This window comes from Sapajus apella, unplaced genomic scaffold, assembly GCF_009761245.1.
Source record: "Sapajus apella isolate SASKATOON/1434 unplaced genomic scaffold, GSC_monkey_1.0 scaffold6, whole genome shotgun sequence".
NCBI lineage: Eukaryota > Metazoa > Chordata > Mammalia > Primates > Cebidae > Sapajus > Sapajus apella.
In genome coordinates this window covers 13,026,963-13,049,407 of record NW_022436946.1, presented here as the reverse complement: position 1 = coordinate 13,049,407, position 22,445 = coordinate 13,026,963, and the positions used below count along the sequence as shown (strand labels likewise).

General features: G+C 40.9%; 1 protein-coding gene and 1 long non-coding RNA gene across 7 annotated transcripts in view; both read right to left on the bottom strand.

Annotated features, from left to right (window-relative positions):
- Positions 1–22,445, bottom strand: part of IL20RA (interleukin 20 receptor subunit alpha) — a 47,165-nt gene that overhangs the window by 23,640 nt on the left and 1,080 nt on the right. The gene's annotated exons all lie outside the window — the stretch shown is intronic.
- Positions 328–22,435, bottom strand: LOC116549234. The gene is made up of 2 exons (XR_004267761.1): positions 22,038–22,435; positions 328–510 (listed from the first exon to the last, which is right to left on the bottom strand). It is a non-coding gene; the product is annotated as an uncharacterized LOC116549234 (long non-coding RNA).

Sequence of the window (22,445 nt, the reverse complement as noted above, 5' to 3'; positions counted from 1 at the left end):
TGCACATTTATATGGATGAGCAATACATAAGTCATGCAGAAAAATTGGTGTTATCGCCACACCTCAGTAAGTAAATCTATGTGCTTAAACATGTTTTTCAGTATTTTGCTGTTGGTGCTTTACAGCAAGTAAGACTTTAACATAGAGACTATTTAAAAAAAATAAATCTATTGAAGTTTACCCATTAAAGAGAATATGCAACTTTAAAGTCATTTACATAGGAGGGTTTATGACTATTCTCATGATACTCCTTAGCTCATGGCATTTGAGGGATGCTTTCTTTCAGCTATATTTATCTTCAGAGGTAGTTTAGAAACATACAAAAAATTCAACCTCATTTTTTTAATAGTGACATCTTGTTTTTGCTCAACATAGCATTTTCCAGGTTGATCACCCAAACTTGCAGAAAGTGGCTTTGAATGCTTTTAAAAATAAAATTCATTTCCCCAAGATGAAAGTTTGCCACTCAATGGAATATTCTGACCAGTGTGTGCCAGGCTGTACCTGCAACTGAAAAAAGGGAGCTTGCGAAATTCATTGTTGTGAGATATTTGTGTGTAGCCTCCCATAATGACTATTGTTAATTTGTATAAGCCAGCCCCATTGTTTGTTAGAAAACCAGTCCTACTACTTTATGTCATCTCTTAGATTATATAAAGTTCTTCCCTTCCCTTTTAGAAAATAAACTGTTTGGGCCGAGCATGGTGGCTTACACCTGTAATCCTAGCACTTTAGGAGGCTGAGGTGGGAGGTCAGAAGTTCAAGACCAGCCTGAACAATATGGTGAAACCCCGTCTCTACTAAAAATACAAAATTAGCTGGGAGGCTAGACAGGAGAATTTCCTGAACCCAGGAGGTGGGGGTTGCAGCGAGCTGAGATGGCACCAACTGCACTCCTGCCTGAGACGGAGCAAGACTCTGTCTCAAAACAAACAAACAAACAAACAAACAAACAAACTAAACTCTTTGAGTGGGTACCTAATGTTCTTCACATGATATAACCTCCAAAACATCTCAGTTGGTGGGAATGATCATCACAGTAACTGGAAAAGTAGATTCTAATGTGGGTTGAAATCTTGACTACTTGATATCATGCCTCAGAAGGGAAAATAAAAAAGAAAGAACAAGGTTAAAGTCAAACTATTTGGGACCACTAAAGTACTGAAAAGAATAGCTATTGGAAATTCCAAGCTCAATCAGTACGTATTTCTTAAATATCAACAATTTATTCCTCAAATCATTTTCAAAACTAGTACTTCTTTTTATCCTCCTAGAGGCAATGCAATTCTTCCATTAATATCTTCATGACTTGAAATTTTCAGAATAAAAGTCAACAAGATAAAAGTGTAAGAAAAGGCAGATACTACCCAAGGCTGTGTCACAGGCATGTCCTTAATCTTGGTAAAATACAATTTCTAAATTGATTAAGATCTGTCTCAGATACTTTTGGGTTCACAGAATGATATTAAGAAAATAACAGGATTGGGGGAAGACAGCCGACTAGGAACAGCTCAGGATTGCAGCTCCCAGTGAAAGTGCAGAGGGTGAGTGGACGCCGCATTTCCAGACGGATTTCTATTGCCCACAGACCAGGAGAATCCCAGGCGGAGGAGCCCCAAGGGTCGCCAGCGCGGCTGTTTCAGCCTGCACGGCTGCTTTGCCGGCGCCCTGGCGCGGCGGTTCCCTGTACAAAAGACACTGGTCCAGGTGCCCTCTTAGCTGGTGATTGGAGCCCTGAGATGGCAGAGTTGCCCATTCATCTGAAATAGTGAGCCAGGCCAGAAGATTCCTAGGCAAAAAAACCCGCCAGGAATCTCAGTGCCGCTGTTTCAGCCGGCTCAGTGAGTCGCGGCATTGGAGATCCTGGCGCCTTTTCAACAGGTGACTGGAACACTGGGACAGTCGGCTGTTCAATAACAACAACACAAAAAGACTCTAAGTCAGGGAGCCAGGTGATCAGGCTCCCACCCCCCACCCCACAGAAAAAAAACCAGTAATTGAAAATGCTCTGGGTTGAGAGTTTCACAGCAAGCACAGCTGAACCCGGAATGGTCCGGCTCTGTGGGGGAGAGGTGTCCGCCATTACTGAGACACTCCACCACTATGGAGGCAGTCTGACCATCACTGAGGCAGCCCGCTGTTGCCAAGGCAACCTGCCACTACAGAGAGAGTCCGCCATAACAGAGGCGGGCCACCATTGCCAAGGCAGTTCTAACTACACCCATATAAACAGGACTGCAGGGAAGATCACATGGCAGCTGGGCAGAGCCCACAGCAGCTCAGCAAAGCCTCTGCAGGCAGACGGTGACTAGGCTGCCTCCTCACTGGGCAGGGCAGCCCTGACAGGAAAAAAAAAAAGGCAGCAGCACAACGGAAACTCATAAATAAAGCCCTAACTCCCTGGGACAGAACACCTGGGGAAAAAAAACAAAGGGAGTTTATGAGTTCTGCTGCAGCAGACCTAAATATACCTGCCCAGCAACTCTGGATGAACAATGGAGCTCACAGCTCAGGACCTAAGCTCCAATAAAGGACCAACTATCTCCTCAAGCAGCTCCCTGACCCCCATATATCCAAAGAGTCACCTCATAAAGGAGTGAACGGACTGACATTTGGCGGGCATCCTACTGGGACAAAGATACCAGAAGAGGAAACTGGTAGCAACCCTTACTGTTCTGCAGCTGCTGCAGGTGATCCCCCGGCAAGCAGGGCCTGGAGTGGACCTCAGCAGTCCTACAGCAGAGGGGCCAGACTGTTAGAAGGAAAGCTAAGAAGAAGAAGTAACTTCAGCATCCACAAACTGGAAGTTCACTCAGAGACCCAATCTGAAAGTCAGTAACTACAAAGACAACAGGTGGATAAATCCACAAAGATGGGAAGAAGCCAGCGCAAAAAGGATGAAAACACCCGAAACCAGAACACCTGTCCTCCGAAAAGGGATCACAACCCCTCACCAGCAAGGGAACAAGGCTGGATGGAGAAGGAGTGTGATGAAATGACAGAATCAGACTTCAGAAGGTGGGTAATAAGAAACTACAGTGAGCTAAAAGAACATGTTCTAACCCAATGCAAAGAAACTAAGAACCTTGAAAAAAGATTTGATGAAATGCTAACGAGAATGGACAACATAGAGAGGAATATAAGTGAATTGATGGAGCTGAAAAACACAACACGAGAACTTGGAGAAGCGTGCACAAGTTTCAACAGCCGAACTGACCAAGCAGAAGAAAGGATATCAGAGGTCGACGATCAACTCAATGAAATAAAATGAGAAGGCAAGAATAGAGAAAAAAGGGTAAAAATGAATGAACAAAGTCTCCAAGAAATGTGGGACTATGTGAAAAGACCTAATCTACATTTGATAGGTGTACCTGAATGTGACGAAGAGAATGAATCCAAGCTGGAAAATACTCTTCAGGACATTATCCAGAAAAACTTCCCCAACATAGCAAGGCAGGCCAATATTCAAGTCCAGTAAATACAGAGAACACCACAAAGATATTCCTTAAGAAGAGCAACCCCAAGGCACATAATCATCAGATTCACCAGGGTTGAAATGAAGGAGAAATTGCTAAGGGCAGCCAGGGAGAAAGGTCGGGTTACCCACAAAGGGAAGCCCATCAGACTCACAGCAGACCTCTCAGCAGAAACCGTACAAGCCAGAAGAGAGTGGGGGCCAATATTCAACATCCTTAAAGAAAAGAACTTTCAACCCAGAATCTCCTATCCAGCCAAACTAAGCTTCATAAGTGAAGGAAAAATAAAATCCTTTGCGAACAAGCAAGTACTCAGAGATTTCATCACCACCAGACCTGCTTTACAAGAGCTCCTGAAAGAGGCTCTACACATATAAAAGGGACAACGAGTACCAGCCACTCCAAAAACATACCAAATGGTAAAGAGCATCAACACAATCAAGAATCTTCATCAACTAATGAGCAAAACAGCCAGCTAGCATCAAAATGGCAGTATCAAATTCACACATAACAATATTATCCCTAAATGTAAATGGACTAAATTCCCCAATCAAAAGACACAGACTGGCAAATTGGATAAAAAGCCAAAACCCATCGGTGTGCTGTATCCAGGAAACCCATCTCACATGCAAGGATACACAAAGGCTAAAATAAAGGGATGGAGGAAGATTTACCAAGCAAATGGAGAGCAAAAAAAAAGCAGGAGTTGCAATTCTCATCTCTGATAAAATAGATTTTAAAGCAACAAAGATCAAAAGAGACAAAGAAGGGCATTACATAATGGTAACAGGATCAATGCAACAAGAAGAGCTAACGATCTTAAATATATTTGCACCCAATACAGGAGCACCCAGATACATAAGGCAAGTTCTTAATGACTTACAAAGAGACTTAGCTTCCCACACAATAATAGTGGGAGACTTTAACACCCCATTGTCAATGTTAGACAGATCAACCAGACAGAAAATTAACAAGGATATCCAGGACCTGAACTCAGACCTGCAACAAGCAAACCTAATAGACATTTACAGAACTCTCCACCCCAAATCCATTCTTCTCAGCACCATATCACACCTACTCTAAAATTGACCACATAATCGGAAATAAATCACTCCTCAGCAAATGCAAAAGAACGGAAATCATAACAAACAGTCTCTCAGACCACAGTGCAATCGAGTTAGAACTCAGAATGCAGACACTAACTCAGAACCGCACAGCTTCACGGAAACTGAACAACTGGCTCTTGAATGTTGACTGGATAAACAATGAAATGAAGGCAGAAATAAAGATGTTCTTCGAAACCAATGAGAATGAAGACACAACATACTAGAATCTCTGGGACACATTCAAAGCAGTCTCTAGAGGAAAATATATAGCAATAAGTGCCCACATGAGAAGCAAAGAGAGATGTAAAATTGAAAGCCTAGCATCAAAATTGAAAGAGCTAGAGAAACAAGATCAAAAAAGCTCAAAACCTAGCAGAAGACAAGAAGTAACTAAGATCAGAGCAGAACTGAAGGAGATAGAGACACAAAAAACCCTTCAAAAAATCAATAAATCCAGGAGCTGGTTTTTTGAAAAGATCAACAAAATAGACAGACCACTAGCCAGATTAATGAAAAAGAAAAGAGAGAATAACCAAATTGATGCAATAAAAAACGATAAAGGGGATATCACCACAGATTCCACAGAAATTCAAACCATTATCAGAGATTATTACAAACAACTCTATGCACATAAACTAATAAACCTGGAAGAAATGGATAAATTCCTGGACACTTGCCTCCTCCCAAGCGTAAACCAGGAAGAAGTTGAAACCCTGAATAGACCAATAACAAGGTCTGAAGTTGAGGCAGCAATTAAGAGCCTACCACCCAAAAAAAGCCCAGGTTCAGAGGGGTTCACAGCCGAATTCTACCAGACATACAAAGAGGAGCTGGTACCATTCCTTCTTTATTCCAAATAATCCAAGAAGAGGGAATCCTTCCCAAATCATTTTATGAGACAAACATCATCCTGATACCAAAACCCGGCAGAGACTCATCAAGAAAAGAAAACTTCAGGCCAATATCCATGATGAACATAGATGCAAAAATCTTCAATAAAGTACTGGCAAGCCAATTGCAACAGCACATCAAAAAGCTTATCCACCATGATCAAGTAGGCTTCATCCGAGGGATGCAAGGCTGGTTCAACATACGCAAGTCTGTAAACGTAATTCACCATATAAACAAAACCAAACACAAAAACCACATGATTATCTCAATTGGTGCAGAGAAGGCCTTTGACAAAATTCAACAGCGCTTTATGCTAAAAACCCTCAATAAACCAAGTATTGATGGAACGTATCTCAAAGTAATAAAAGCTATTTATGACAAACTCACAGCCAATATCATACTGAATGGGAAAAAACTGGAAGCATTCCCTTTGAAATCTGGCACTAGACAAGGATGCCCTCTCTCACCACTCCTATTCAATATAGTACTGGAAGTTCTAGCCAGAGCGATCAGGCAAGAAAAAGAGATAAAGTGTATTCAAATCGAAAAGGAGAAAGTCAAATTGTCTCTATTTGCAGACAACATGATTGTATATCTAGAAGACCCCATTGTCTCAGCCCCAAATCTCCTGAAACTGATAAGCAAGTTCAGCAAAGTCTCAGGATACAAAATCAATGTGCAAAAATCACAAGCATTCCTATACACCAATAACAGACTTAAAGAGAGCTAAATCAAGAACGAACTGCCATTCACGATTGCTACAAAGAGAATAAAATACCTAGGAATACAACTAACAAGGAACGTAAAGGACCTCTTCAAGGAGAACTACAAGCCACTGCTCAATGAAATAAGAGAGGACACAAACAGATGGAGAAACATTCCATGTTCATGGTTAGGAAGAATCAATATCGTGAAAATGGCCATACTGCCCAAAGTAATTTACAGATTCAATGCTATTCCCATCAAGCTACCAATGACCTTCTTCACAGAACTGGAAAAAATCACCTTAAACTTCATATGGAACCAAAAGAGAGCCTGCATAGCCAAGTCAATTCTAAGCAAACAGAATAAAGCAGGAGGCATCACACTACCGGACTTCAAACTATACTACAAGGCTATGGTAATCAAAACAGCATGGTACTGGTACCAAAACAGAGATATAGACCAATGGAACAGAACAGAGGCCTCGGAGGCAACACAACATATCTACAACCATCCAATCTTTGACAAACCTGACAAAAACAAGCAATGGGGAAAGGATTCCCTGTTTAATAAATGGTGTTGGGAAAACTGGCTAGCCATGTGCAGAAAGCAGAAACTGGACCCCTTCCTGATGCCTTACACTAAAATTAACTCCAGATGGATTAAAGACTTAAACATAAGACCTAACACCATAAAAACCCTAGAAGAAAATCTAGGCAAAACCATTCAGGACATAGGTGTAGGCAAGGACTTCATGACCAAAACACCAAAAGCATTGGCAACAAAAGCCAAAATAGACAAATGGGACCTAATCAAACGCCACAGCTTCTGCACAGCAAAAGAAACAGTCATTAGAGTGAATCGGCAACCAACAGAATGGGAAAAAAATTTTTCCAGTCTACCCATCTGACAAAGGGCTGGTATCCAGAATTTACAAAGAACTAAAACAGGTCTACAAGAAAAAAACAAACAAGCCCATTCAAAAGTGGGCGAAGGATATGAACAGACACTTTACAAAAGAAGACATACATGAGGCCAACAAACATATGAAAAAATGCTCATCATCACAGGTCATTAGAGAAATGCAAATCAAAACTACATTGAGATACCATCTCACAGCAATTAGAATGGCGATCATTAAAAAATCTGGAGACAACAGTTGCTGGAGAAGATGTGGAGAAATAGGAACACTTTTACACTATTGGGAGTGTAAATTAGTTCAACCATTGTGGAAGACAATGTGGCGATTCCTTAAGGACCTAGAAATAGAAATTCCATTTGACCCAGCAATCCCATTACTGGGTATATATCCAAAGGATTATAAATCGTTCTACTATAAGGACACATGCACACGAATGTTCATTGCAGCACTGTCTACAATAGCAAAGACCTGGAACCAACCCAAATGCCCATCGATGATAGACTGGACAGGGAAAATGTGGTACATGTACACCATGGAATATTATGCAGCCATCAAAAATGATGAGTTTGTGTCCTTTGTAGGGACATGGATGAACCTGGAAACCATCATTCTCAGCAAACTGACACAAGAGCAGAAAATCAAACACCGCATGTTCTCACTCATAGGCGGGTTTTGAACAATGAGAACACATGGACACAGGGAGGGGAGCACTACACACTGGGGTCTGTTGGGGGGAAATGGGGGAGGGACGGGGGGGTGGGGAGGTGGGGAGAGATAGCATGGGGAGAAATGCCAGATATAGGTGATGGGGAGGAAGGCAGCACATCACACTGCCATGTGTGTACCTATGCAACAATATTGCATGTTCTTCACATGTACCCCAAAACCTAACATGCAATAAAAAAGAAAAAAAAAAACAAATCAGCAGGAGTATGTTGTATGTTTTATCAATAAAATTTTAAGCACATATTAACTCATAAAATAAGATTAAAAAAGTGTAAGAAAAAAATTAATAGAAAAGATTAAAAAATCAGGCAGAAATGATAAAATGGTAAATGATGGACAAAAGAGCAGTAGAGAAAGGGAGGAAAATGGAGATTCTTTTTCATTTTCATTAAGGAATTATGGTAGAAAATGTCAGCAGTTTTGTGATTTTCTTTTCTTTTTCTTTTTTCTTTTTTTTTGTTTGGGACAGGGTCTTACTCTGTTGCCCAGGCTGGAGTGCAGTGGCATGATCATAGCTCACTGCAGCCTCAAAATCCTGGACTCAAGTGATCCTCCCTCCTCATCTTCCTGACTGCAGATGCATGCCATCATGCCTGGCTAAGTTTTAAAAAATTGTTTTGTAGAGATGGGGTCTCACTAATGTTGTCCAAGCTGGTCTCAAACTTTTGGGCTCCAGCGATCCTCCTACCTCAGCCATCCAAAGTACTGGGATGTCAGGTGTGAGCCACCATGCTCGGCCACCAGTTTTCAAAGCATACATCAGTAAGTACTTCAATAAGCTGAAAAGCAACAGCAAGGCTATTTGGCACAGAGTACATAAGATTAATGAGATGATAAACAGTGTAACTCTTTTCCCTCATGACACACATTTCTGGGTGCCTCCTTTATTCATAAAGACCACATGTTCCTATCATCAACTTTCCCAAAATTTGATATTTATGTATTTAATTTACACTTTCACATGTGACATTGTCCTTAGGAAGGATAGAAAAAGTAAAGAAAAAGAAACAGTGGGACAAGACAATAACTAACATTATTTTTGATGCTTTTCTCAAATGATTTAATCTCACAAGTCATTTGAGAAAGGCAGCAGCAAAAATAATGTTAGTTTATTGATTAACGCCAAGAGTTGGTTCTATTCCTTTTTGAAAGGGAAAATAAATGAAAAAAGAAGTTTCCCCATACTCAGATGTAGTAACTTTTCAGCTTGCCCATGGCTCAGTACAGGGATGATTCCAACACTGCTTCAACATCTCTGGAGTATGCTTTTGGCATCATCCCCCCTTATCTCCTCCACTACTCTACCCATTCTCACCTTTTGTACTTATTTCCTCCCAGCCACCCATCTAAACAGTTACCATTCATTGTAAATATTTACTGTTCCTCACCACTAACAATAACTATTGTTATTATGTGAATAACTGCCATTATTATCAGTAATAAACATTGCCATGAATTACTTATCTGTGGGAGGCAGGTAGGCAAATGGCTGGCAAATGACAGTGGACAGCAAAAGACACAAAACAGCCCATTTTCCTCCAGGCACATCCAATTCACACCCCTATGCTGCATACCCTTCCTGCACAGGTCGCCTTTCAGCCTATAGCAGCCACAATAAATTAACAATCAGTGCTGTCGCTGGGGCCCCGGATGATACAATGCACAGCTGGGTATAGCTGGGTAACTGGACTGCTAGCTCAAAGATCAACTTAAACCACTAGTACACACTTTAGAAATACAGTCATGTGCTGCATAACGACATTCCATGATGGTGGTCCCATAAGATGATAACACTGTATTTTTGCTGTGCCTTTTCTATTTTTAGATGCACAAATACTTACATTGTGTTACAACTGTCTACAGTATTCAGTACAGTAGCATGCAGTACAGGTTGGTAACCTAGGAGCAATTGGCTGTGCCATATATCCTAGGTGTGTAGTGGTAGGCTGTTTCATTTAGGTTTGGGTAAGTACATTCTATGATGTTTGCACAAGGATGAAATCTCCTAAGGACACACTTCTGAGAAGGTATCCCCATCATTAAGTGGTGCTTCACTATATAGAAGCATGTCCTTCATATAATCCTGTATCACGTTGTCATCAAGAAAATGAAAGAGCATGGTTAGAAATCCAGTATGAGGCTGGGCGTGGTGACTCACGCCTGTAGTCACAGCACTTTGGGAGGCGGAGGTGGGCAGATCACTTAAGGCTGGGAGTTCTAGGCCAGCCTAGCTAACATGGAAAACCCCATCTCTACTAAAAATACAAAAATTAGCCAGGAATGGTGGTGTACGCACCTGTAATCCCAGCTACTTGGGAGGCTGAGTCATAAGAATCACTTGAACCTTGGAGGTAGAAGTTGCAGTGAGCCAAGATCACATCAGTGCACTCCAACCTGGGTGACAGAGCGAGATTCTGTCTCAAAAAATAAACAAAAAAGAAAAAAAAAAGACAAAAGAAATGCAGTATGGTATCCGTTTGGTATGAATTAGGATGAGCTCTATGGGGAGAAGAAAGATTGTTGTGTTGTTGCATAGGTGGGGAGCCTCTTGGGGAAAATGTAAGAAATGTGGAGTGTTAGGCAGGAGCTGGTCTCAGTGGCAGGAGAGAGCTGGTGGGAACCAGGGTATAGAGGCCAATGTGCCCCCAAGACTGACCAGCCCCAAGGACAGAGTGATAGGGCAGGTTCCCTCAGGCAGGCAGAGGACACAAGGCAGGTGAAGTGATGGACTGGTATTGCCCAGGCAGTGGCCATCTCCGGGCCTTATAAATCATGAAACCCTACTCCTTCATCGATGAGAAAACCAAAGCCCATTCTTATTTTTTTTTTTGAGACGGAGTTTCGCTCTTGTTACCCAGGCTGGAGTGCAATGGCGCGATCTCCGCTCACCGCAACCTCCGCCTCCTGGGTTCTGGCAATTCTCCTGCCTCAGCCTCCTGAGTAGCTGGGATTACAGGCACGCGCCACCATGCCCAGCTGATTTTTTGTATTTTTAGTAGAGACTGGGTTTCACCATGTTGACCAGGGTGGTCTCGATCTCTTGACCCTGTGATCCACCCGCCTCGGCCTCCCAAAGTGCTGGGATTACAGGCGTGAGCCACCGTGCCCAGCCCCAAAGCCCATTCTTGCTCACAGAGGGCAGTGGACGAGGAGGGGCTGAACTTCCATCCTCTGATTTCCCGACTGCTATTCTTTCCCCGTGGCCCTAAGATCCTGGCTCCATGTTCTTACTTTCTGTTTCAGTAGAAGCATTTGTGTGCAGTAATTTCCACGTTGCATTTCTTTTAATTCTCAATAAAATAAATAGTATTTACTTCTGTTGATTGTTGCTTGGTTTTTGGAGGCAGATGAGATTGATGGCATAATCTCAACTGGAATCTCAGACTGTCCAATCACACACCAGGAAGATGGAAGTGTTCAGTAACCATCAAAAACACTATCAGAACGGTGAATTGTTTTGAGGGTGACCAGGACTAGGATCAGACCTCTTCAAGGCTGAATTATGCCTTGATAAAGTTGTGTAACTAAATGCAGTAAAATGAACAGGGGTTCTACATGCTGAAAAGGCCTTGTAGAAGATTGGCTCTTTGAGGCACTTACATTATTTTGCCACAAGAGATAAAGGAAGAGTAGACAGGATAAAAGCAGGGCAATAATGACGAGATGCCCACAGAGAAGAGTCCAGGTCTCTTGTATTAGTTTCCCAGGGCTGCCATAACAAAGGACCACAAACTGGGTAGCTCCAAACAATGGACATTGATGATCTCACTGTTTTGGAGGCTGGATATCTGATAGCAAGGTGTTAGCAGCGCCACTTCCCTCAGACGGCTCTAGGGAACAATTCTTCCTTGCCTCTTTCAGCTCCTGGTGGCCCCAGGTGTTTGTTGGCTCATGCCAATATCACTCCAGTCTCTGCCCACCTTGGCCTTCATGTGGCTTTTCTGAGTTATATCCTCTTACGAGGAAACCAGTCTATCCTAATTCTGGGATGGTTTCACCTCGAAATCTAACATAGTTTGCATATGTGTCTTTGCCCAAATCTCACGCTAAAGTACTAAAAATTCCTGATGTTGGAGGTAGGGCCTGGTGAGAGGTCACTGGACCACGGGGGTGGATTTCTTATGAATGGTTTAGCACCACCCCCTTGGTGCTAATCTCGTGGTAGTGAGTTCTCATGAGATCTGGTGGTCTAAAAGTGTATAGCACCTCCCCCACTAGCTCTCTCATTTCTGCTCAGGCCATGTGATATGCTTGCTTCCCTTCTCCTTCCACCATGATTGTAAGTTTCCTGAGGCCTCCCAAAAGCCAAGCATATGCCAGCACCATATACAGCTTCCTGTATAGCCTGCAGAACCAAGAGCAATTAAGCTTCTTTTCTTTATAAATTTTCCAGTCTCAGGTATTTCTTTGTAGCAAGGCAAGAATGGGCCAATACAAAATTCTTAACGACATCTGCAAAAACTCTACTTCCAAATAAGGTCACATTCTGAGATTGTAGATGGAGATTATTTTTGAGGGGACACTATTCAATTCACTGTTTTATTGGAACACCTCCAGAAACAACTTGAAGACTGGAACAATCAAGACAGTCCCTTTGATCTTGTTCATAAAAGTTAAGAGTCCTTAAAGGACTGGATTGACTCAGAAAGTGGTTAAATAATACCTATGTCAGAAGCCACAGCATAATGTGTGTCTTTTGATTACTATGGTTTGAGTAGGTATTGCAAAGAGCCGCAGACCGCAGTGGCCTGTTGAGGCTGCCAATGATCTTGAGGTTAGTGTCCTACAGTCACAAAGCTCCTGACTCCTACTCGCTAGATGATTACCACTCAGAAAAATCATCCTTTCCATGGGATTTTGCTACTATTGCCTTTTTATTTATTTGTTCATTTTTAGTGTTATAAGAAAGAAATATATGTGAAAAGGAATATTAACTACTTGGTAATTTATGGATAGGACATGCTGATAGCAGGATTGGCTTTATTTGTTTGCTAATATTTAAATTTAATATACCTGAATTTATTTTATTTTCTATATTTAATTTTATTTAAAGTGTCAGGATATATGTGCAGAATGTGCAGATTTGTTACATAGGTAAAGATGTGCCATGGTGGTTTGCTGCACCTGTCAACTCATTACCTAGGTAATAAGCCCCACATGCATTAGCTATTTATCCTAATGCTCTCCTTCCCCCAGCAGCCCCCACAGGTCCTGGTGTGGGTTGTTTCCTTCCGTGTCCATGTGTTCTCATTGTTCAGTTCCAAATTAAGAGTGAGAACATGTGGTGTTTTGTTTTCTGCTCCTGTGTTAGTTTGCTGAGGATAATAGCTTCCTGCTTGACCCATGTCACTGAAAAAGGACATGATCTCATTCTTTTTTATGGCTGCATAGTATTCCATGGTGTATATGTAGCACATTTTTAAAAGACCTGAATTTGTATTGAATTACAAATATTTTATATAATACAGATGGCAACCTACCTATGACTACTGATTAAATATGATTCTTCCTAAAAGCATGTAAGGTATTTTCCATATAAAGACATTTACTTGGATTTTTTTTTATGATTCACCTTTTATCCTTGAGTAAGGAGAATGTGAGGTGATATATACATATGTGTACATGAATATCAATTAACCAACAAGTCTTATAAGTCTCAGTTTAAAGGACCTTCCTATAGGAAGCCATCCCTGCCTGGCATCTTTATTAGATCAGTTGTGTTATTCTATGCTTCTAAAGAAACTGTTTTCCTCAATTCTGGCATTTATATTTTAATGTAATCACTACTTGTCTGTATTTCTCTGAAGACTGAATGAAGGGGCCTTGTTTTCTTGTTTATTCTGGAGCCTAGAACGGCTCCTCATATGTATAAAAGGATGACACTGAATGAATGAGTGAAGAAAAGGCACTTAAAGAAGGATTATTTAGAAATCACACTGAGTTGGGATGTATTTAAACTTTCTGAAAACACAAAATGGATGCATGGGTATTAAGGTAATCCTGTTTTGTTAAATCCGATCACCTCAAATACCCTATTCCCCTAAATTACAGGCTGCATGTGATATTCTACTTGGCACTTAAAATCTATAAGCTAATTTTTAAAAATAACAAGTTGAACATTTAGTAGATAATTTATAGACATTTTGCAGCACAGATATGTTCGTTGGCAACAGAGAGGGATGCTGGGCTGGAATAATATGTGTAGTTATGCCTTACCTATGAAAACAGTCTTGCTGGATCATGGGAGAGGATTTCTCAGGGCAAGCGCTCCCTAGAACAGCCCAGATGGGAGGCAGAGGTCTGAGAAGAGTGAGCTTCTCTGCTGGATAAATTTAAATGTCTTTAGTCTTTAAGCACCCACTGACAGCTCTACCTTATGGTCAAGTTATGGAAGGCACAAGAGAAGCCTCATCCCAGCCCTCAACATTCTCAGTAAAGGCTTTCAGCTCTGACCCTTCTGCAAAAGTTTTCCCTCATTGGACACAGACTCCTAAACATGTTGGAGAGGAGGAACTACTGCATGTGGCTGAGAAAACAGATTCTTTTTCACCGCAGATGCCAAGCCTATGGATCCCGCTTACTACTCTGTAAGTCTTTGAGAGTATGGAAGATGTTATGAGTTGAATTGTGTTGCCCAAAACAAATATGTTGACATCCTAACTTCTAGTACATCAAAATGAGACCTCACTCAGAAGTAAGGTCTTCAGAGAGATGAAAAAGTTACAACGAGGTAGTTAGGGTGGGCTGAAATGCAGTATGACTGGTGTCCTCATAAAAGGGGAAATCTGAACACAAATGACGTGCACAGAGACTTCTGGAAGACTATGTGAAGGAAAACAGAAGAATGCCATGTGAAGATCAGGGAGAGATACAGTGTTGTGTCTACAAGGCAAGAGGTGGCTAAGATTGTCAGCACCACCAGAAGCATGAGGAGGCACAGAATGGATTCTCCCTCACAGCCTTCAGAAAGGATCCAACCTGCTGACACCTTGATTTCAGACTTCCAGGCTCCAAGACTGTGAGGCAATAAAGTTGTATTATTTTAAGCCACCTGGTTTGTGGCACTTTGCCATGGCAGCCTTAAGAAGCCCATACAGTAGGTGTCTGTGGCTTGCTTGTATCTTTCCTCAACAATAAGCACAATGCTTATTGAAAAGAAAAATGAATGCTCTAAGAGCTGCTGGAGTCACCTGAAAGTGAAGATTTGGGGACTGATGTTGGGCAAGAAAACAAAAACAAAAGAAAACCCTGCAAAGTTGGTGAGGAAATTTAAATAGCATTGCTAATGTAAAGAAATGCTTTAACTAGGAGCATATAGTTGCCAAAATATCCAACGTCATCAAAATGCAAATGTAGCTGTATGGAATGGAACTTTGGATTATCTAGCCGTGAGGAAGCTGGGTGAAAAGTATACACAGTACACATGTTGAAATCAAGAAGTATAAAAAAAGCTTCTCCACAAGTCTGTACAGGACCAAGTATGACCATCCTCTGAGTTGTAGGGAGAGTTGGCATTTGCTTGAACAGTGGATAGTGATTCAAGTATCCATTTTGATGGTGCAAAGTGCAGTGCAGGCGTCACTACCCTCAAAAAACAGACCCAATTTTGTATAGATAGTATTTACAGTAAATAAAAATTGTCCTTTCAGAAAGAGTAGACTTAGCTGCGTTTAACACCATTTATCACAAGTTGTAGATAAAACACTACATCATACTTTCATTCTCTGTACTGTAAGAAGCAAACAGAAACAAAATCACTTCCAGAGCAAAGTAAAATTGTACTAACGTGAAATTCAGAGTCTGAATGAGGGTCTGTGTCTCATAGATGACAACAAACATGAGACAGGAGAGTGTCTTTTAGACATCAGAGGCCTGCATTTCTCAAGAACCTGATGCTGAATCATCTGAGGGTAAATGAACCCTCCAAGATGGAATGTTTAGAATGTCGCAGGCCAGCCGCTTCATCACCATCTGTAGGAAGTCAGCCCGAGAGAGGCCAGTTTGCAGACAAACTGGAAGATACATTAGAAGTACTGGGAGAGAGGGGACACCTGGCAGTTTTCTGGGGAAGTGGTTTTCTGGAGAGGAAAGAAGACACAGAGGAAATGTGATGGTTGCACTCAGTGATCTGAACAGCTTGTTCAGTATGACTTCATCGGCTTAGAATAAGGACTAACAATGAGTGAAAACTGAAGGATCAAAGTTCAGTTCATTTTATGAAAGAACTTTTTAATAGTTGAAATCTGCAGTGACAGGATATCCTGCCTGCCTGGGTGCAGGGTAGTGAGTATCCTGTGATGAGAGGTGCTCACATAGCAGACAGGTCATTCCTTGGAAGTGATGCTGCAGAGAACAATCAAGAGAGTGGCAGCTGGGTGGGGTGACCTTTAAGGTCCTGTCAACTCTGAGTTTCTACATCAATAGGAATTCTGAAAGATAAAGCAGAGAAAGTATTTAATTTTAACGTCTTTGACCAGCATACTTTCTTTCTATAGTTCTTTTGTTGTTGTTCTTCTTCTTTTTCCTTTCTTTTTTTTTTTTTTTTTTTCTCCGGAACAGATTCTTGTTCTGTTTCCCAGGCTGGAATTGGAGTACCCAGGCTGATCACAGCTCACTGCAGCCTCAAACTCCTGAGCTCAAGTGATCCTCCTGCCTCAGCTTCCCAAGTAGCTAGGCATTACCAAGCCTGGATATTTTATTTTATTTTATTTTATTTTTTGTAGAAATGGGGTCTTCCTATGTTTCCCAGGCTGCTCTCAAATTCCTGACCTCCAGTGACCCTCCCGTCTCAACCTCCCAAAGCTCTGGGATTACAGGCATGAATCATTGCCCTTGGCCTTGTTCTCCAATTTTATATGTAATTGATAGACCTTGGAATTGATTAAAGTGATTTAAATCATGTTTCTGGTATCAAATTTTGTGTCATGTAGTCATAAACTGTAGACTAAGAAAATGTAAAAATGCTGTCAGAATATCACGACAACGGCAAAAATATAATGTTATAATTAAGATGGAAAACATGATTTTACTCTATAAAATATACGCTGCCTTGAGCCTCAGATTTATTTATTTATTTATTTATTTTTTTTGAGACAGAGTCTCACTCTATTGCCTAGGTTGGAGTGCAATGGTGTAATCTGGGCTCACTGCAACCTCCGCCTCCCAGGTTCAAGCGATTCTCCTGCCTCAGGCTCCTGAGTAGCTGGGATTACAGGTGTGCAACACCACGCCCAGCTAATTTTCTTGTATTTTAGTAGAGATGGGGTTTCACCATATTGGCCAGGCTGGTCTCGAACTTCTAACCTTGTGATCTGTCCACCTTGGCCTCCCAAAGCGCTGGGATTACATGTGTGAGCCACTGCGCCCGGCCGATGATCATTTTTTAAAACCAATATGGAAGTCAACATGTCAGTGACACCTGGTAAAATTGTACTTTAAAGAAAATGATGTACATAGAAAGTCATTTTAAAAATGTCGTGCATATAATGAAAGTTGCTTTTAACCAAACCGTACAACTTTACTGATCATTTTCTGAAAAGTACTATGCCAAGCACTAAAAAAGGTAACATAGAGATATACAGTTTTATTAAAAAATTATAAAAACAGTGAATGTTTTATGTTGGAATGTTTCTATTAAAATCTTAATTTCACAGCAATAATCTCTATTTTCTTTGACCACAGTTTATGAGTAAATGAAATATATATGTCCTACCTTATGGTTCTAAGAGTCAGAGCTAAACAAAAAGATATAATCAGGGAAGCGGTGCTTCCTCCTCACACTACTACCTCGTTCCTATTCCACGCTGCTTCCCCTAGGTAACCAATCTCCTTGGATGCTCTCCAGGTCACGAATACTGCCTTTCCTGAATTTGTTCTCTAGGAAGCTGAGTAGTTCCAGGCAGGAGGAGTGCCCGTTGTGTGGAGTGAGGCTGGAGACACTTATAGCCATACGCTTGGATCTTAGGTACATGATACTCTCCAGGCATGCTGGGGCTGGGCCTCAAGCTGATGGATGGGGAGGCCTGTAAATCTATAAATAAGAAATCACCCCAAGTTTGCTTGAAAGGCAATAGGAGAGAGGCTGGAAAAGAAGACATGCTTTTTTGATGAAAAGAACATTTGAGTGAGCAAATCCTGCATTAGCTGCAGTACAGAAATCCAGATTTAGACCTGGATCTTAAAACATACACGTATTTGCTCATCAGTGCAAAAGAAATTCAGGAAAAAATAAACACAAGAAACTAAGGAGATGGCATGGAATGTGGACCGAGAACAAAGCAGAAGTGCTGTCAGAATATCACAATGACAGTGTAAGCATAACATTACAATTACGTTTATAGTGTAATGGGAAAGAGGAAAGAGGTGGTGGTATGGTGAGGAATAGAAATGAGGTAGTAGGGGTCAGGAGGGAGCCACACTTCTCTGAGAAAACCGTTTTTTATAGCTCTGACTTTTATAAGCACAGTAATATTTCACCCACCTGCCAAATACCCCAAACTCCACAAACAAAACAACTAGCATGTGGGGGAACCCAAATACAGCAGTTTAATAAATGAACCGAACTTACCACAAATGGATAGTATAAGCACACCAAAAGGAGTAATGGGAAAAAAGGACTAACCTAGGTAACTTTGGTCAATAGTTTCTTCACTGGATATTTTAAAGCTTAAGACCAGAAAACTGTATGTAAAGGCTATAATTTAGTTAGCACATGTTTTTCTCATAGGAGCATGAGTTAGCAGTCCTAAAACTATTTAGATTAGAATCAGGCAAATAAGTCGATTGTAGATAAGGACATCTGGGTTTCTCACTGTTAGACAATGAAGCTATAAATGAAAGAGGAAGGCTAGAATGAACTTTGACTGTTAGATTGAAATTAGTGGCACCATTATAAACTCCCAGTATTAAATATATATACACACAGAAAGAGAGATACAGAAATATAGATGTGTGTAGATAACTAGGTTAGTCTACATACATGTATTCCCCAGTTCTGTCCACCGAGAGCACCTCATTCCAGTAGCAATAAGCATGCCTGGCACCCAGATTTTGGTTTCTAAACACCTTTCTCCAATAGAAGGAACCAGAGCTTCCTGAGGAAGTCATCAATTCTAGGCCTGTGGCAGGGAAAATACAAGATGAGTCTGGAATCATTTTGATGCTAGAAAGTTAATGAAGTGTTCAAAAAAGATGAGTCTCCTTAGAGGGACACAAGAGCCAAACTGAAGAAACTCTTAATGGCCAAAGCTGGAACAGCATGAGCAACAAAACTGATAATGATACCACTGGATTATAAATGAAAGAGTAAGATACACCCATGAGTCCATACTGATATACTTAACCAATTGAATAAATACATAAAAAGGCAGAAAAGATGGCTCTTATTTGCAACAGAATTCCAGTGAATAAATGTGGAAGAAAAGAGCAAAATAAAAAATCACTACTAGGCATAGTGGTTGCCGCAGTCAAAATCCACCAATGGATACTAAAATTAGTGGGTGTGAGTTTGGGAAGAAGCAGGAAATTTGCATAACCTCAAAGTATCTCTCTGCAAAATGTTTATTAGTCGTAAAGTGAAAAATGGTAACTTTATAGTAAGAAACTTGGAAGAGACCACCTTAACCAAGCGATCAAGGTTAACATCACCAATAAGAAGACATGTTGATATTACAAATTCTTTAAAATGATACATTGAGAAAGGTAATATAATGCATGTGGCATTTTTGACAAAATGGAATAACCTTATCCTAATCTTGAGGAAACTTTACGTGAACCCAAAGTGAGGGGTATTCTAAGGAAGAAGTAACTGGGACTCTTCAAAAGTATCAAGGTCATGAAAGCAAAGAAAGGCTGAGAAACTGTCACCAATAGGAGGAGACTAAGGGGACATGGCCACTAAATGTAATGGGAGATCCTGGGTTGGATCCTGAAACAGAACAGGGGCATTAGTGGAAAAATGGGTGAAACTGCAGCAAGGGCTCCAGTTCAGTGAGCAGTGTTATATTAGTGTTAATTTCCTGGTTCCGAACATTGTGCCTTGGTTACATAAGATGTTCTAATGGGGGAAACTAGGTGAGGGGGATATGGGAACTCTGTGCTATTTCTGAAACTTTTCTGCAGGTCCCAAATTTGATCAAAATAAAAAGTTAAAAAAAGAAAATAATTCTGCAAGCTTAATTAGTTCACTACAATCATTTATGTCTCTGTGTGTGCAAGTGTGTGAGTGAAGTATGTCCTCGAATAACTTCTCAGTGAAATAAAACACCGAAAGCTGCCATGTTTATATCAGAGACATTTTGACAAATACCCTTACTCCATTAATTATAGTATATTGTTCTAATAAGCATAGTTGTTGTTTTGATATTTAGACCGCATTCTAAAGCTACAAAACTAAAGTTAGGTTTATTTGTAAACATAATGAGCTGTACTTTTTTCCTCTTTGGGGATTTAGGAAATATCTTTTTTTTTTTAAATTATACTTTAAGTTTTGGGCAGAATGTGTAGGTTTGTTACACAGGTATACACATGCCATGGCGGTTTGCTGCACCCATCAACCTGTCTTCTACGCTAGATATTTCTCCTAATGCTACTCCCTCCCCTCCACCAACCCCTCTGACAGGCTTCAGTGTGTGATGTTCCCCGCCCTGTGTCTATGTGTTCTCATTGTTCCAACTCCTCGGGAAGACCTTGAGGAAAGCACTTTGGTGGTGAGAGACCAAAGTCTGAGCAGGAGTTAGCTGGGGACAGAGTGGGACACTGGCATTTTAGCAGATAGGCTGCCACTATGAATCTCCAGTGGGAACTTCCAGAGGAACTGCCAGTCTGAGTGAGATGGAAAACACTTTGGCTTGCTCTGGGAAGTAGAAAAAGGCCAGGTGGTCTGAGATAAGGCTGAAGAGACAGGCAAGAGTTGACCACACAGGATCTTGTAGAAGAACTGAGAATGATTCCAAGAAAAGTAGAAACCTCTGAAGGGCTTTGAGCAGAGGAGACACATGACCTGAGAAGTTACCGTCTCCCACTTTACCTTAGTGACTTTAAATGCTTGTTTATATTATGCTAACCATGGTTCTTTATTTTCCCTGAGGACAAGATATGGGAAGGGCCAACAGGGCAGCGTTTGATAAGCCACAGGGATAAACCTCCCTGTGAAATTCTGTCCCTGGAGGGGTCCAAGGAAGAATGACAGTGTATTGGACCCGCCTTGAGGGAGCTGCATAGACCTTCTGAATTCCATTACAAGTTTATCTGAAATGAAACACCAAGATTTCCCTACAAGGTTCACGACATGGTGTTTTTTTTTTTTTTTTTTTCCCCTTTGGATGTTTGGGTATTTTACAGCTGAGAGATTGAATTTTTTAAAAGTTCAAAAAATGAAAGCATTAGAGCATTAATTTACTTGAGAGTGGCAAAGTCATAGAACCCTTAGAAAGTCCATGTTGTACAGCAGACATTGCAGATAATCCTTCAGTTAAGAACAGGTAGTATCCAGGTAACTACATACATCTTCTAAGGTGGTCCTCCCAGCAGTCCTTAGACCTTAGTCCAAAGACCCAGGAGAGGACAGGAATACCCTGCGAAGAGGTAACAGAATATCCATGTCTCTTGGGTCAGAAAAGAGTTCTTATTGTTTGTTCTGCAAATTTTGTTTGAAGTCAAGAATATTACTACCTGCTAATGTCAGCACCCAACAGTTTTATTTTTCTCTCTCAATCTCTCTCTCTTTTTTTTTTTTTTTCAAAGACAGGGTCTCACCATTGCCCAGGCTGGAGTGCAATGGTGTGATCATAGTTCAGTGCAGCCTGGAACTCCTGGGCACAGGGAGTAACTAGGAAAATAGGTGCCTGCCAACACACCTGGCTGGTTTTTTATTTTTTTAATTTTTAGTATAGACAGGGGTCTCACTATGTCGCCCAGGCTGGTCTCAAACTCCTGGCCTCAAGCGATCCTCCCACCTATGCCTCTGTCCCCCCAAGTGTTAGGATTACAGGTGTGAGCCACAGCACCGAGGCTTCTCCGGTTAAAAACAAAAACAAATTTCTATCTGCCAGTTGCAAGCTCAGTATTTGCACGTCAGTCACCTCTTTCCATTCATGACTATAATTTCTTATTAATTTAGAAGATAAAATATTTTATGTATAATAGGTATTGTTCAAAATCTTTCCAAGATCTGTGTGCATACTTTTCTTGCCGTTGTAACATATTGAACTTAACTTTTTCTTTAACACCAAGGACTCCACTTTCACCGTCAACTTTCTTCCTGCATTCACTCTTATTGTTCAGTTCTGGATTAAAAGAGCAGGGCCTGAATCAAGCGTCTACAAAGTACAGTATTTAGAGAAGCTTTGTCGTTTCTTAAAATAATTTTTTAAAAGAGGGATCCTGGATATCTTTTTAAAAAAATCTTTTTCTCATATACGAGAAATACAGGGGAAAAAAGCAATCATGTTAATGAATCATTCTGGTTTACTGAATTCCAGTTGGTAGAGAGTTTAAACAACCAAACCAAAGGAAGAGCTCTTCAGTTAACTTTTAAACTTTAAAAAATTTAAAAACTTTTAAACGAGTTAAAAGTTGTCTTATTTCTGAAAAATCAAAGAGCGCTATCTGCACACGGTCATA